Here is a 15,141-nt window from a genome sequence, read left to right on the forward strand (position 1 = left end):
CTGAATTTTTCATGTTTATAAATGAGATACTCAAGGATTTAATGATTAGGAAAGGGGAAAAAAACGGTAAACAGTGTTGTGCTTACCATGTGAGACTGGGGGACAGTGCCTTTCTCCCTGGTCTTTCTTCTACAATAACAACAACCAGATCTGACATTATTGTGATATTTTATTTAAGTCCTGTGAAAAGCAGAGACAAGTGATGCTGGCTTAAATTTCCTGGAGATATTTGTGATATCTGTTTTTCATCATCCTTTGCTCTTATCAAGCAAAGGGCAAGAAAAATTGTTCATGTAATTTTTTCCGATTAAAATGTTCATTGACAAAAATTTGAACACTTTAGTGTATCAGCATCATTGTGTTTATTTTGAAAGAACTTTGTCATTTGCACACTCTTATTCATAAAGCATAAATATTTATAACATGCCCAGGCATTCATGACTAGTTTCAACAAAGCAGAGCAGAATAAAATGAGCTGTTACTTCTTAATAATAAGTCAAATTGGAGTATAAAAAATAACAAAAATCTCTAGGGTCGTGATCCCAATTTTACCCACTTATTTGAAACTGTATAAGAGTCCATTTGGGGGCGCCTGGGTGGCTCAGTCGGTTAATCATCTGACTTTGGCTTGCGGTCTGTCAAGGTCTCGCAGTCTGTGAGTTGGAGGCCGCGTCAGGCTTTATGCTGACAGCTCAGAGCCTGGAGCCTGCTTCGGATTCTGTGTCTCCCTCTCTCTCTGCCCCTCTGCAGCTCACACTCTGTCTCTGTCTCTCTCTCAAAAATAAATAAACGTTAAAAAAATAACAGTTCATTTGGATATCATTTTCATATAAAAATAAATATAGGGGTGCCATCTGGGAGGCCCAGTCAGTTACACGTCTGACTTCAGCTCAGGTCACGTTCTCGTGGTTCAGAGAGTTCGAGCCCCGCATTGGCTCTGTGCTGACAGCTTGGAGCCTGAAGCCTGCTTAGGATTCTGTGTCTCCTTTTCTGTTTGCCCCTCTCCTGCTCGAGCTCTGTCTTTCTCTCTCTCTCTCTCTCTCTCAAAAATAAATAAATATTAACAAATAAAAACATAAAATATATGAATAAACATATATAAGTAATATTCCTTTGTTGTACACATAAACTATGCTTGAAATGTGATCAAATTAAGATTTTCTTGGAACTTAGTAGCATATTTCTTTGAAATTTGGTTTATGGAATATGTGAATCAGAATTATCTAGGTCAGGGCTTCTTAAACTATTTGGGAGAAAGGTCTTTTTTATTTTTTATTTTTCTTAACCTTAGTCCTGTAGAGGACTGAAATTCTTGTCCCATGCTCTGTGCAATGAGATGAGTCCACTAATTATGGGGGCTTGGATGTTGCAACAATGTCAGATTGTTCATGAAGGTTCTAGTCCCTTATTCTCGTTATCAGTACTTCTTTCTTCCAGGAGGATAACAAATAGTTTGGAAACTTGTGCTCATCTTCAAAGCTCGTCATCGAGTAGCACTGAGTTAGCAGGCTCGTGAAAATCTGAATCAGACCCTTGTGAGGCTGATCTTAGAGATCAGCGTATCTAACAAGTCCCTAGGTGATATTTATGTAGCCTAAAGTCTAAGACCTTTTGCTTTCAGGTAAATGCAAATATCAACATTGCTGTCAATCACAAGCCCATGCAACCTAGTGTTAATTATGGTACTTTATGGGGCAAATCCGTCTGCAACAGGGAATTTACTCCACAGCCAAGCACATGGTCTCCCTACAGTGTCTTTACCGGTAAATGCCCAGGAACTGCATTCATTTTTCGTCATCTGAAGACCCCTACCCTGCCCCGTACACACGTTTGGTCTTTTCTCCTGCCTTGACTTTCAAAGGATTGCACCAGATGATTCATCTCTCCTACTTCTGCATTTCTTTGACTTTTTTTTCCTGCTTATTCTGCCCATTTGCCTTGCTCCAAGTTCAGTGTGATTGTTGTTATATACATTTGTAAATGTTTATTTATTTATTTTGAGAGACAGAGAGGTAGAGAGCAAGCAGGGGAGGGGCAGAGAGAGAGGGAGACAGAGAATCCCAAGGAAGCTCCACAGCTGTCAGTGCAGAGCTGGACCTGGGGCTTGAACTCAGGAACCATGAGAGCAGGATCTGAGCTGAAATCAAGAGTCTGACGCTTAACCGACAGAGCACTTAGGTTATATTTTTATACATACTTTCTTCCTCAGTGATTTTACTCGTTGTGATGACTTCCTTCTGTCATCTCGATATTATTAACAGTTCCAGTTTTGGTGGTTAAAATTTTTTTTTATGTTTATTTATTTATTTTGAGAGAGAGAAAAAGCACAAGTGGGGTATGGGGAGTGAGAAGGTGAGACAGAATCCCAAGCAGGCTCCACACCATCAGCGCAGAGCCTGATGCGGGGCTCCAGCTCATGAACCGTGAGATCATGACCTGAGCCGAGATCAAGACTTGGGTGCTTAACTGCACCACCCAGGCGCTTGCAGGTTTGGTGATTTTAATCCAGTGTTTTTTCTACTATTCCACTCTGCCTGTAAGATTATCATCCATGAAACTCTGATCCCATTCATTTCTATCTCTGCCAGTGCTAACAGCCTTTTGACTCATGCCTTGAAAATGGCCACATAAGCTCCATTCTGCACAATTGTGTTTATATGCCATTCAGTCGTACTTCAAAGTGAATGCTGTCCCCTGGAGTTGTGCACCATAGTAGTCCCGATTCTCCCAATCACCCTGGCTTATAACCATGCAGCCAGACTTCTTTACATTGTTTACATTGTCATTTATTTCTACATTCAGCAATAGAGCACAGCTGGGAGCGGCTGACACAGAGCCAGGGAAATGCATCCATCAGCAGTCAGTTCTGCACGACAGCACAGAATAGAGAACAAAGATGCATCTGAGGGCAAACAGACCCAGGATCACCATGCCAGTATACCTACATTCAGGAAATGTATTTTTGTGTGGGTCAGCGTGGGATCTATTAAGCAGAAATTTTTCCAGGAGGGGGAGGATTTCTGAAATCATGCCCTGGCAACTAACTTCCTCTTGGGGGAATCCCTGAGTAAGCTATAAAGAGGTAAAGCAAGACAAAGGAATACCTTATTTTCACTGAGGTTTGGACACCAGTCTTCAAGTAGAACTCCAGGAGGTGGGGGTGAGCCATGCAGAAGGCTCCTTTTATGTCAAGTGAGCCAAACCCTCAAACCAGAGTGGGCCACGTGGCTTTCTCTCTTGATTCTACACTTCTGCACGAGCTCTTCCAAATTTGTGACTTAGGATATGTATGGGCAAAAGGGCAAAATGGGCCAGAATCAAAGAGAGATATAAAGAAGATCAAGAAAGTGTGTGCCCTGATATGAGACAGCTGGCTAATGTTGCCTCTTGAGTGTGGCTCAGGCCAGGCCTTAGATCTAGACTTAGCTATCATGTGGTAAAGGAACGATGAGACACGGTAGGATCGCAGTAAGGGAGCAGGCCCTGGCCTGCCGAGTACAGCCCAGTCTGTGCTGAGTGGAAGAGAATGGAAAAGGGGGACCACCCAAAACAACGTGTTGACTTTCAGCCCTTTCAAAACCTCTTACGATGTGACTCAAGTCCATCGTCTACCCTCTAGATTTGGGGAAGGAAATGCAGTTCTGTCTCTGTGCCAGAGCAAAGGGGGCACAGAGAAAAAGGGGTCATGGTGCCTGCTCTGAGGAGGCTCACACATGTGACTGGAGGAAGCTAACCTGTAATTATTCCTCTTCCCTTCCCCAGTGTCTGTCATGAGCATGGCAGGTGCTTTAAAAATGCTAACATAGGTTGATTGATGTCATAAAAATAGGAAAGTAAAAAGCTTCCTGCTTTTTGATATTTACCAATATGGAAGCACATAGAAGTGTCACGCTAGCCAGACCAAATATTAACCTGGAATTAGACACTTTCATCTTTTAAGTACATCTCTGCAGCATGACTTTGAGCAAAGGCGTCCAGTTTGTAGCGTTACTGTATATCATTACAAAACTCACCAATTATAGTGCTTGCTGCTATTTCTTGTATGCGACTTTGTCTTCCCAACTCTTTTTTTTTTTTTTTTTTTAATTTTTTTTTTTCAACGTTTATTTATTTTTGGGACAGAGAGAGACAGAGCATGAACGGGGGAGGGGCAGAGAGAGAGGGAGACACAGAATTGGAAACAGGCTCCAGGCTCTGAGCCATCAGCCCAGAGCCTGACGTGGGGCTCGAACTCCTGGACCGCGAGATCGTGACCTGGCTGAAGTCGGACGCTTAACCGACTGCGCCACCCAGGCGCCCCAGTCTTCCCAACTCTTTATTGATTGAAATACCAATAATAGAATTGAAAATGTGAACCTGAGGCACCTGGGTGGCTCAGTTGGTTGCGCAACTGACTCTTGATTTCGGCTCGGGTCATGATCCCAGGGTTCCAGGATCCAGCCCCGTGTTAGACTCTGTGCTGAGTGTGGAGCCTGCTTGAGATTCTCTCTCGCTCTCCCTCTACCCCTCCCCTGCACATGTGCATGCTCTCTCTCTCTCTCTCTCTCTCAAAAAAAAAAAATTTTTTTTTTCAAAAAGACAAAAAAAAAATAAAACGTGAACTTAACCAGTGTTAAAGGATGTTCTCTGAGTGATACTTTCATCATGTAGGAGTTTGGAAAAAAAGTTTCTTAGAAACAGTTTCCCAGGTTTCTTCTGATCATAACAATATCTTTGCATTTATTATAGAATACAGATTCTCAGGACTCTTGGAGATTCTGAGTCAGTAGATCTGATGCGGGGCACCAGGAAATTGGAGTTTTTAACAAGTACCCCATGATTTTATGATCAAGGAACACAATTGTAAGGTGTCTGTCTCTGAAATCTAATATTCTATAATTCTATTGTAATCTCTTGGACCACAATGAGCATATCTCTAATGGCTGTATCAGAGTCAGCATTGCACTGAGAACAAAGGGGGTGTTCAGTATTGACTTAATTGATCATTGGTGAGCATTTGACAGATTCTCAGCCTTCAATTCATATGCATATTTTTTTCAATATACGAAATTTATTGTCAAATTGTTTTCTATACCACACCCCGTGCTCATCCCAAAAGGTGCCCTCCTCAATACCCATCACCCACCCTCTCCTCCCTCCCACCCCCCATCAACCCTCAGTTTGTTCTCAGTTTTTAAGAGTCTCTTACATATGCATATTTTATAGCCAGTGGCGTTTGGATGGTGACTTGCAGGTGAAAATGGATCATTAGAAACAAGGTTATTGTGATTTTCAAAGCATTTCACATTTCACAATGTCTTTTTATTATGGGCGCTCTTGCAAACCTCATTACAACCTGATAAAGTAGTTAAATTGTTATTACTGATATTTTACAAATGTAAAAGTCCTGAATTTTAAGAACCTCCTCCCTTTTTCCTCAGCTACTGCATATGGAATTAAGATTCAAATTCTTATCTCAGGGTTCTTTATGATCTTTAAGATCTTTCTATCAGGCTACTCTTCTAACACTGGCAATCTTGCCTGTTCTTGTTGTAAACCCAGCAGAAGAGAATTCACTACTTTATTGATGCATAAAAAGACTAGCATTGAAAGTGAAACCAGCTAGTACCAAAATTGATAACTCTTATTATATACAAAGCATGAGGCCAAAGTGGAATATTCAAGAATGTTATTGCCTCTCAAAAAAAGGACTTTAGTAATTTCTAATGAGCTCAAGAAAATGCCCATCCAGTCCAATCTATACATCCTCATATGTCATCATTTTCCCACCACAATATTGACCTTCATTCTTCTAAGTGATGTGAGTACATGGTGTACTTTTGAGAGGGTTGGGGAATGAGCCCTAATGAGTTAGCAAGAAATTTTTAAGTCTCCCTTCAGAGGATAAACTCAAATTAGAGGGATAATTGAACATCCATTGCAGGTGCTTGTAAACTGTTCAAATTCTTGAGGTCCACCTCAGACTGACAAGATCAGAATTTCTATGATTGTGTCCTTTATAGGATATTTATGCACAGTTCCAGCAGAAATACTGCTGGAAAGAGCTTGACCTGATTATGTGTATAGCGGCAAATCTTTTTTTGAGGAGCTAGTTCCCTAAGTATATGTCAAACTTGTGGCAGCTTTCTGTGGCACCTCTAAGAATAGATCAACACCAATGAAGAAGGTGTTTGTTTGGGGCACATAGCATTTTGTCTCAGAGGAATTAAAATATCAGATACTTTACCTCTCTTATTTTTTTTTTAATGTTTATTTATTTTGAGAGAGAGAGAGCACGAGTGGGATAGGGGAATAGAGAGAGGGAGGGAGAGAATACCAAGCAGGCTCTATGCTGTCAACACAGAGCCTGACACAGGCTCAATCCCATGAACCGTGAGATCATGACCTGAACTGAAATCAAGAGTTGGATGCTCAGTGGACTGAGCCACCTAGGCTTCCCTTACCTCTCTTCTTGATAGCAGGAAAAAACAAAAAAAAAAAAAAAAAAAACAAAAAAAAGAAAGAAACAACAACAAAAAAAACCCCATGAGTTTGAGAGATGAAAGGACAGAGCAGCATTTTTTTTAACCAAGTTAATTGTTATTTTCTATTTAATCTCATTAGTCTGAATATTTTTGGGGAAATAAGCAACTGTATTCTTTGACAGTATTATTAAATCCTAAATTGTGTCCATTTGTATGTGGCTTGTATTTATACAATCAGAAAAGAAAATAATTCTCAGGTCAGCCATCTCCAAACAATTTCCATCGGAAATAAAATATTTTAAAAATCTACAGATAGCAAGTGTTGTTTGGCCATGTGCTCTATCAGAGCTGGGGGAAAAGTTAAAACGAAAAAGTTGAGAAACCCTGAAATGTTAAGTTATAGTACAACTCCACCTGATGGATATCTGTTGAATTTCACTTGTGTTGAGAAACACTATATATATGAGATGCCATCTGAATTTATATTTGATCACAATTATGTGACAGTTAAATGGTTAGTGATATGGATAGAGAAAGGGCTGGAAGACAAGACATCCAGATATAAACAGCTTTTGATATGTGTAGAAAACTTGCAGTGAAAATATTTTCTATATTTAAAATTTTTCCGTATTTTCATCTATATCTATATATATATATGTAAACTTAACAGTGAAAAAGGTTAGCAAAATACATTTTTTAAAAGTAAGAAACATTTACAAAGTGCCGACAGGCAGTTTTTGGGGGCTGTCTCCATGATAAAAAGGTTATGCTGCTTAGCTCTTGTATCCTGTTTTTAATTGGTTGTGACTTGTAATCCAATAGTTCAATAAAAACAGAAGTGAGATAATTGCATTTTACTTCCACCTTTTCCACTAACTTGGTTTGCTATTATGGGCAAATAATTTAATATCTCTGCTTCGGTTTTCTTCAGTGAAATGAGGACAACCACATTAGCTTTTTTCTAAACTTTAGCATCAAGAATTAATTGAGGCAATGACTGGAAAGAATCGCTAGTACATGAAGAAAATGTTCATTAATATTCTGCGAGATAATATCGTTATTTCCTTGAGCAGTTTAGTAATACCAACCTAAAACTTTTTTTGTCAACTAAACCTAAATAAGGAATGACAAAAAATAAAAAAAGATTTTGGTAAAATCAATAAAAATGAATAAAATAATTGGAAATGGAGATCTGTTCAACTGAGCATAAAAAATACTGGATATGCTTCATAAATCAGTTAACCCTAAGCTGCTAAAAAATCACATTAGTAGCTTAAATAAGAGAGAAGTTAATTTTTTTAAGTTTATTTATTTTGAGAGAGAGAGAGAGAGAGAGAGAGAGAGAGAGACAGTGCAAGTCATGGAGTGGGCGGGGGGGTGGGGGGGAAGAGAATGAGAATCCCAAGCAGGTTCTGTGCTGCCAGTGCAGAGCCTGACATGGGGCTCAAACCCACAAAACCATGAGATCATGACCAGAGCCAAAACTAAGAGTCAGATGTTTAACCGACTAAGCCACCGAGGCACCCCAGAAGTTAATTTTTTTTGTAAGAGTCTGGAAATGGGCATCCAGATTGGTAGGGGCACTATCACTAACATTCCCTTGAGTGATAAGAATTTAGTCATAAAGACACATCCAACTTTTAGAGAGGCTTAGAAATGCAATCCCTAAGTGTTTACTATATTATTAGGGAAAGAGGTTAAACTTTTTTTTATGTTTTGTTGTTTTGTTTTAGGCTAACTAGCATTCGGTTCATTATAATTACACTTAGCTTGGTTTCTGGTAACACTTTGTGAAATCATTGCATCATTGTAAGGAAACTATATCCTACATTTACTCCCTCATGATCTCATCCCATCTGATTGCTTTAAATTATACCAAATGTAATTTATATTTCCAGCTTTGATCCTTGATGGAAATCTACCAGAATGGTATAGTGAACATCCACTTGGACACCTAACATCTCAAATTTAACATGTTAAGTCAGTTAATGGACCAACATTCACCCAAAATCCAGAAGTTGGATTTCATTTCTCCCCTTCACGTGAAGTCAATCCCTGACATTTCCATTTTGTCTTTCTTCAACTGCTAATAGAAACTCTGAGTTTTAGATAGACACCTGGCATCCCAGCTACAGACTAGTTTTCCAGCTTCCTTAGCAGTCACATATGGTCACATGACTAAGCCCTGTTTTATAGGATAAAGACTGAAGCCACCCATGTAATTTCCAGATCATGCTCATAAAAGAAGTGATGGCAAATGGAAATCTCATACTTGTACACAAACATTTATAGCAGCTTTACCCATAAGAGACAAAAACTAGACAGAATGAAATGTCCATTAAAAGATGAATGCATACAAATTGTGGTATATCTATTCAATAGAATAGTTCTCAGCAACAAAAGGGAATAAACTGCTGATACACACCACAACATGAAAAAATTTCAGAAACATTAGGCTGAGTGACAGAAGCTTTACACAAAAGAGTACAAACTGCATGTTTACATTTATACTGAATCCTAGAACAGGAAAAATTATTCCATCCTACTTGCATAGTAGCAGAAAGTTTAGTGGTTTTCTGGGAGTATTCACTGCAAAGAGGCAAATAGGAACTGTTTTGAAATGATATATATTTTCCATATCTTGAATTTATTGGTAGTTATACAGGCAGATACATTTGTCAAAATTCATTGACCTGTAAACTTAACATGTGTATAATTTATTGTAGGTACATTATATATGCCCCAATAAAGTTGGGTAAAAGAAAAGATAGCCTTATTTGCAGTAGAAACCAAATGGTAACAATTAAAAATTAATCATGTTGAAAAGAAACAGTTCTCAGAAATAGAAATACAAATGGCCATTAGAAATGCTTAAACACGGGGCGCCTGGGTGGCGCAGTCGGTTAAGCGTCCGACTTCAGCCAGGTCACGATCTCGCGGTCCGTGAGTTCGAGCCCCGCGTCGGGCTCTGGGCTGATGGCTCAGAGCGCCTGGAGCCTGTTTCCGATTCTGTGTCTCCCTCTCTCTCTGCCCCTCTCCCGTTCATGCTCTGTCTCTCTCTGTCCCCAAAATAAATAAACGTTGAAAAAAAAAATGTAAAAAAAAAAAAAATGCTTAAACTCACTAGGAGTAAATGTAAATTGAAGATATGATTTAGACATATCAATTATCGAAAAAACAAAGAGGATTCCAGTTTCTGATTGGGCCTCTAAGAAGCTTTGGAATCACCATTCATTCCTAACAAGTGAAAAGTTGAACAAACTGAAAACTCAACCATGCTCCTTAGATCTGTACGAAAAGTATGCTCACCGGGCAAACCACTGCCTTTAAATTGTAGACACCTATAGACAAATACAGAGAATCACAGCTTGCTGGAACAGAAACTTGGGAACCAGTGCCAGGGTAGAGGAACTTGAACTGTGATTGAGGAATTGCTGGAGGTGCACTTTAACTCAGAGTTAAAAACTCCAGAGAGAAGCACTTATTGGAAGGATGCCACACTTTTGTGAGCTTTGCCTCCTGAAATTCTACCAGGTTCTCACAGAGAATATTGGATGAACATGCCCTCGTGCTTCCAGTAGGGGAAGGGGAATTTTTTTTTTCAAATACATCAAAACATTCTGTTCTAAAGAAGGTCTACCCACAGGGGTTGCACCAGGGTGTCTCAGTTAGTTAAGCATCTGACTCTTGATTTCCACTCAGCTCAGGTCTTGATTTCAGCTCAGGTCATGATCTCATGGCTTGTAAGTTTGAGCCCTGCATCAGGCTCTGTGCTGACAGTGTGGAGCCTGCTTGGGATTCTTTCTCTCCCTCTCTTTCTCTGCCCCTCCCCTGCTCGTATGCACATATTCTCTCTCTCTCTCTCTCTCTCTCTCTCAAAATCAATAAATAAATCTATGTTTTTTTTAAAGAAAGCCTACCTGCAGGAGAAATTGTTTAACCAAAGTCTAACCTGATGGCATTTTATTAAAATCTAACTGATGGGGGTGAAGGGAAATGCCCAACTTTAGCTGGCGTTAGTCATCCTGTCCCCCTTAAATGGGAAGCAAAACAACCGAGAAACATATGAGAAGTCAAAGTCCAGAGGCACAGGCTCAACAAAGGACTGAAACAATTATAGGACTTGATTGTTTCCCCTCCTTCCACACTTTCTACCACATTACTAAAGGCATTACAGCAATTCCTTTTACCTAGTACACTGTGTCCAGCTGTCAAGAAAAAAGATAATAAAAGGCAAAAACAAAACGAAATAAAACATAGTTCTAAGAGACAAAGCAAATATCAGAACCAGACTCAGATATGGCAGGCATGTTTTGGCATGATCAGCTTGAGAATTTGAAACAACTATGGTTAATACACTAAAGGCTTTAATGGATAAAGTAGACATCATGCAAGAACAGATGGGCAATGTAAGCAGAGAGATACATATTCTAAGGAAGAACCAAAAAGAAATGCTAGGAATCAGATATGCTGTAGCAGAACTGAAGGATGCCTTTGATGGGATTATTACTGGACTGCATATGGCTGTGGAAAGAATCTCTGAGCATGGGGATATCTCAAAAGAAACCTAAAATTGAAAAACAAAGGGGTAAAATCTGACAAAAAAAAGAACAGAATTTCCAAGTGCTATGGAGGTGCAAGATACATGTAATGGAAATAACAGAGAAGAGAGAAAGGAACAGAAGAAATATTTGAAGCAAGAGTGACTAAGAATTTCCCCAAATTAATGTTAGATACAAAACTACAGATCTATGAAGCTCAGAGAATGCCAAGCAGAGTAAATACCAGTAACTATACCTGGGTATATCATTCTCAAATTATAGAAATCAAAAACAAAGAAAAAAAGCTTAAAACAAGGCAGAGGCAGAAACACCTTACCTAGAAAAAAGCAAAGACAGGAATTATATTGATTTATCCTTAGAAACTGCAAGCTAGAAGAGAGTAGAGTTAAATATTATATTTTAAATGCTTATTTGTTTATTTTGAGAAAGAGAGAAGGGGAGAGGCAGAGAGAGAGTGGGAGAGAGAGAATCCCAAGTGGGCTTCACACTCAGTAGGGAGCCCAACATGGGACTGTCAGAGACCCCATGACCATAAGATTATGACCTGAGCTGAAATCAAGAGTCAGACACCCAACCAAATGAGCCACCCAAGTGTCTAGATTTAAATATTTAAAGTGTTGAGAAAAAAAATCCCACCAACTTAGAATTTTGTATCCTTAAGAATTTACCTACTTGTGATTAGCACTGTTGTATGTAGTGATGAACCACTAAATTCCTCTTCTGCAACTAAGATTACACTGTATGTTAACTAACTGAAATTTAAATAAAACTTTGAAACTAAAAGAGAGAGAGAGACAGAGAGGGAGAGAGAAGCCTATGGAAAAACTGTATGCTAAAAAAAAAAAAAGGTGGTTACCCAGAATTATCCTTCAAGAAGGAGAAATAAAGAATTTTACAGGCACACAAAAATTGAGGAATTTGTTTCTAGTAGACTTCCCTTGAAATAAATGTTAAAAGTTCTTTAGAGAGGAAGAAAATGATATAGGCAAGAAGCAGATCTATATAAAGAAAAGAGCACTGGAGAAAGAACAAGTGACAGTAAAAGAAAAACTTTTATTTTTCCTTTTCTTATTCTAAATTGAGTTAACAGTTAACAGTTTGTTCAAAATGGTAAGAGTTAACTTTGCAAACTTACAGTACATATATATGCTTATATATGTATAGTATATATGCATATATATATGTGTGTATGTGTGCGCGCGCTTATATATAAATAAAATGAATGACAGCAATGGTACCATGAAAGTGACAGAAGAATTAAGATTATTTTGTTATTATGAGGTACTCACACTCCCCACCAAGTGATACAGTGTTATTTGAAAGTGGACTGGGATGAGTCGTAAATGTATATTACAAGCAGTAGGACAACTACTGAAAACATTAAATTTTTAATGTTTATTTTTGAGAGAGACAGAGACAGAGCACAAGTAGGGAAGGGCAGAGAGAGACAGAGAGAGGGAGACACAGAATCTGAAGCAGGCTCCAGGCTCTGAGCTGTCAACACAGAGCCCAACATAGGGCTTGAACTCATAAACTGTGAGATCATGACCTGAGCCAAAGTAGGATGCTGAAACAACTGAGTCACTCAGGAGACCCTAAAAAACACCTTTTTAAAAAAGGCATAACTGATATGCTAAAGAGGAGAGACAATGGAATTCTATAAAATTCTCAATTAAAACTACAAAAAGAAAAAGTGGAAGACAAAAATAAGAACAAAGAACAGAGTAACAAATTTTAAGAAGTGCCAGATGTTATAGATATTAACCCAACTATATTAATAACCACTTTGAATTTCTGTGGTCTAAATGTACCAATTAAAAGACAGAGAATGTCAGAGTGGATTGAAAAACAAAACCTGGGGAGAGAGGTAGATGGTGGCAGCAGAGGAGGATGCTAATCTCTCCTTGTCCCACTAACACAACTAGATAACTATCAAATCATCCTAAATATCCTAGAAATTGACCTGAAAACTGACAGAACAAACTCCACAACTAAAGGGAGAGAAGAGGCCACACTGAAGAAGGAGCAGGAGACATAACTGGCTTTTTTTAACAGATAAAAGAAGGCAGAGATTTAGACAAAATGTGAAGATGGAGGAATTTATCCCAAATGAAAGACCAAGATAAGTCCACTGCCAGAGATCCAAATAAATAGATATGAGTAACATGACTGATGGATTATTTAAAGCAATAACCATGAGGTTACTCACTGGGCTTGAGAAAAGAATAGAAGACATCAGTGAAACCCTTACCATAGTGATAAAAGAGTTAAAAAGGAATCAGAGATGAAGAGTGCAATAAATGAGATTGGAAACAGGCTTGATGCAATGAACAGCAGACTGGAAGAAGCAGAAGAACAAATTAGTGACCTAAGCCTCTTGCTCTGGGAACCCAAGCTGGTGCAGCCACTCTGAAAAACAGGATGGAGCTTCCTCAAAAAATTAAAAATAGAACTACCCCATGACTCAGCAATTGCACTACAGTTACTTACCTGAAGAATACAAAAATACTAATTCAAAGAGATACATTCACCCTGATGTTTTATAGCAGCATTATCTACAATATGCAAGTAATGGAAACAGCCCTAGTGTCCATAGGTAGATGAATGGATAAAGAAATGTGATGTATATCACAATGGAATATTACTCAGTCATCAAAACATGAAATCTTGCCATTTTCCACAACATGGATGGAACTAGAGAGTATAATGCTAAGTGAAATATGTCAGAGAAAGACGAATACCATATAGTTTCACTCATACGTGGAATTTAAGAAACAAAGCAAATGGGCAAAGGGGAGAAAAAGAGAGAGAGGGAAACCAAGAAACAGACTCTCAATTATAGAGAACAAACTGATGGCTGCTAGAGGAGAGTTGGGTGGGAGGATAAGTTAAATAGTTGATGGAGATTAAGGAGTCCCATCGCGATGAGCGCCGGTGCCCTATCAAGTGTTACATCACTATATTGTACACCTGAAACTAATATTATACGGTATGTTAACTAACTAGAATTCAAATAAAAACTTAAAACAATTTAAAAAATAAAAAAGAAAGACAAAAGCCAACTATATGGTGAGCTGTGCCAACAGCTCAGAGCCTGGAGCCTGCTTTGAATTCTGTGTCTCCCCTCTCGCTGCCCCCGCCTTTTTGCTTCTCTCGCTCTCTCTCTCTCTCTCTCTCTCTCTCTCAAAAATGAATAAACATAAGAATTTTTTTAATTAAAAAAGTAAATGTAAAGATCCATACAGATTAAAAGTAAAGGGATGGAGAAATATGAAACATGCTAACCTACTCAAAGCAGGAGTATTAAATTCAGACAAAGCTGACTTCAAAGCAAGGAAAGGTATTGGGAATAAGGAGAAGCATTACATAATGATAAAAGGGTCAATTCTCCAAGAAGATGTAACTCTTAGGCATTTATGTGCCTAACAACAGGGTGACAAATTATGTGAGGGAAATACTGGTAGAACTATAAGCCAAAATATATAAATCCACGATCAGTTAGAGATTTCAACACCCCTCTGTCAGAAATAGATAGATCCAGCAGGCAGAAAATCAATCAGGCCATAACTGAACTTAACACCATCAATCAACTGGATATAAAGGACATCTATTGACTACTTTATCCAACAACAGCAGAATACACATTCTTCTAAAATCACATGGAACATTCACCAAGATAGACCACATTCTAAGCCATAAAACACACATTAACAAATTTGAAAGAATAGAAATCATATAATGTTTGCTCGCAGACCACAGTGTAACTAAACTAAAAATCAATAAAGCATGATCGCTGAAAAATCCCCCAAATACTTGGAGATTAAACAACACTCTTCAAAATGACACATGGTGAAAATAGAAATCTCAAGAGAAATGAAAAAAATATTTTGAACTATATGAAAAAGAAGACACAACTTATCAATATTTGTGGGATACAACAGTGCTTTTGGGGAAATTTATAACATTGAATGTATACGTTAGAAAAAAAGAAAGATCTAAAATCAGTCATCTCAGTTTCCACCTTAGGAAACTAGCAAGACCAAATTAAATCTAAGGTAAGCAGAAGAAAAGAAATAATAAGAATTAGAACAGGATTAATGAAATTGAAAATAGGA

Source organism: Leopardus geoffroyi, chromosome C2 (genome assembly GCF_018350155.1).
Source record: "Leopardus geoffroyi isolate Oge1 chromosome C2, O.geoffroyi_Oge1_pat1.0, whole genome shotgun sequence".
NCBI classification, from domain to species: domain Eukaryota; kingdom Metazoa; phylum Chordata; class Mammalia; order Carnivora; family Felidae; genus Leopardus; species Leopardus geoffroyi.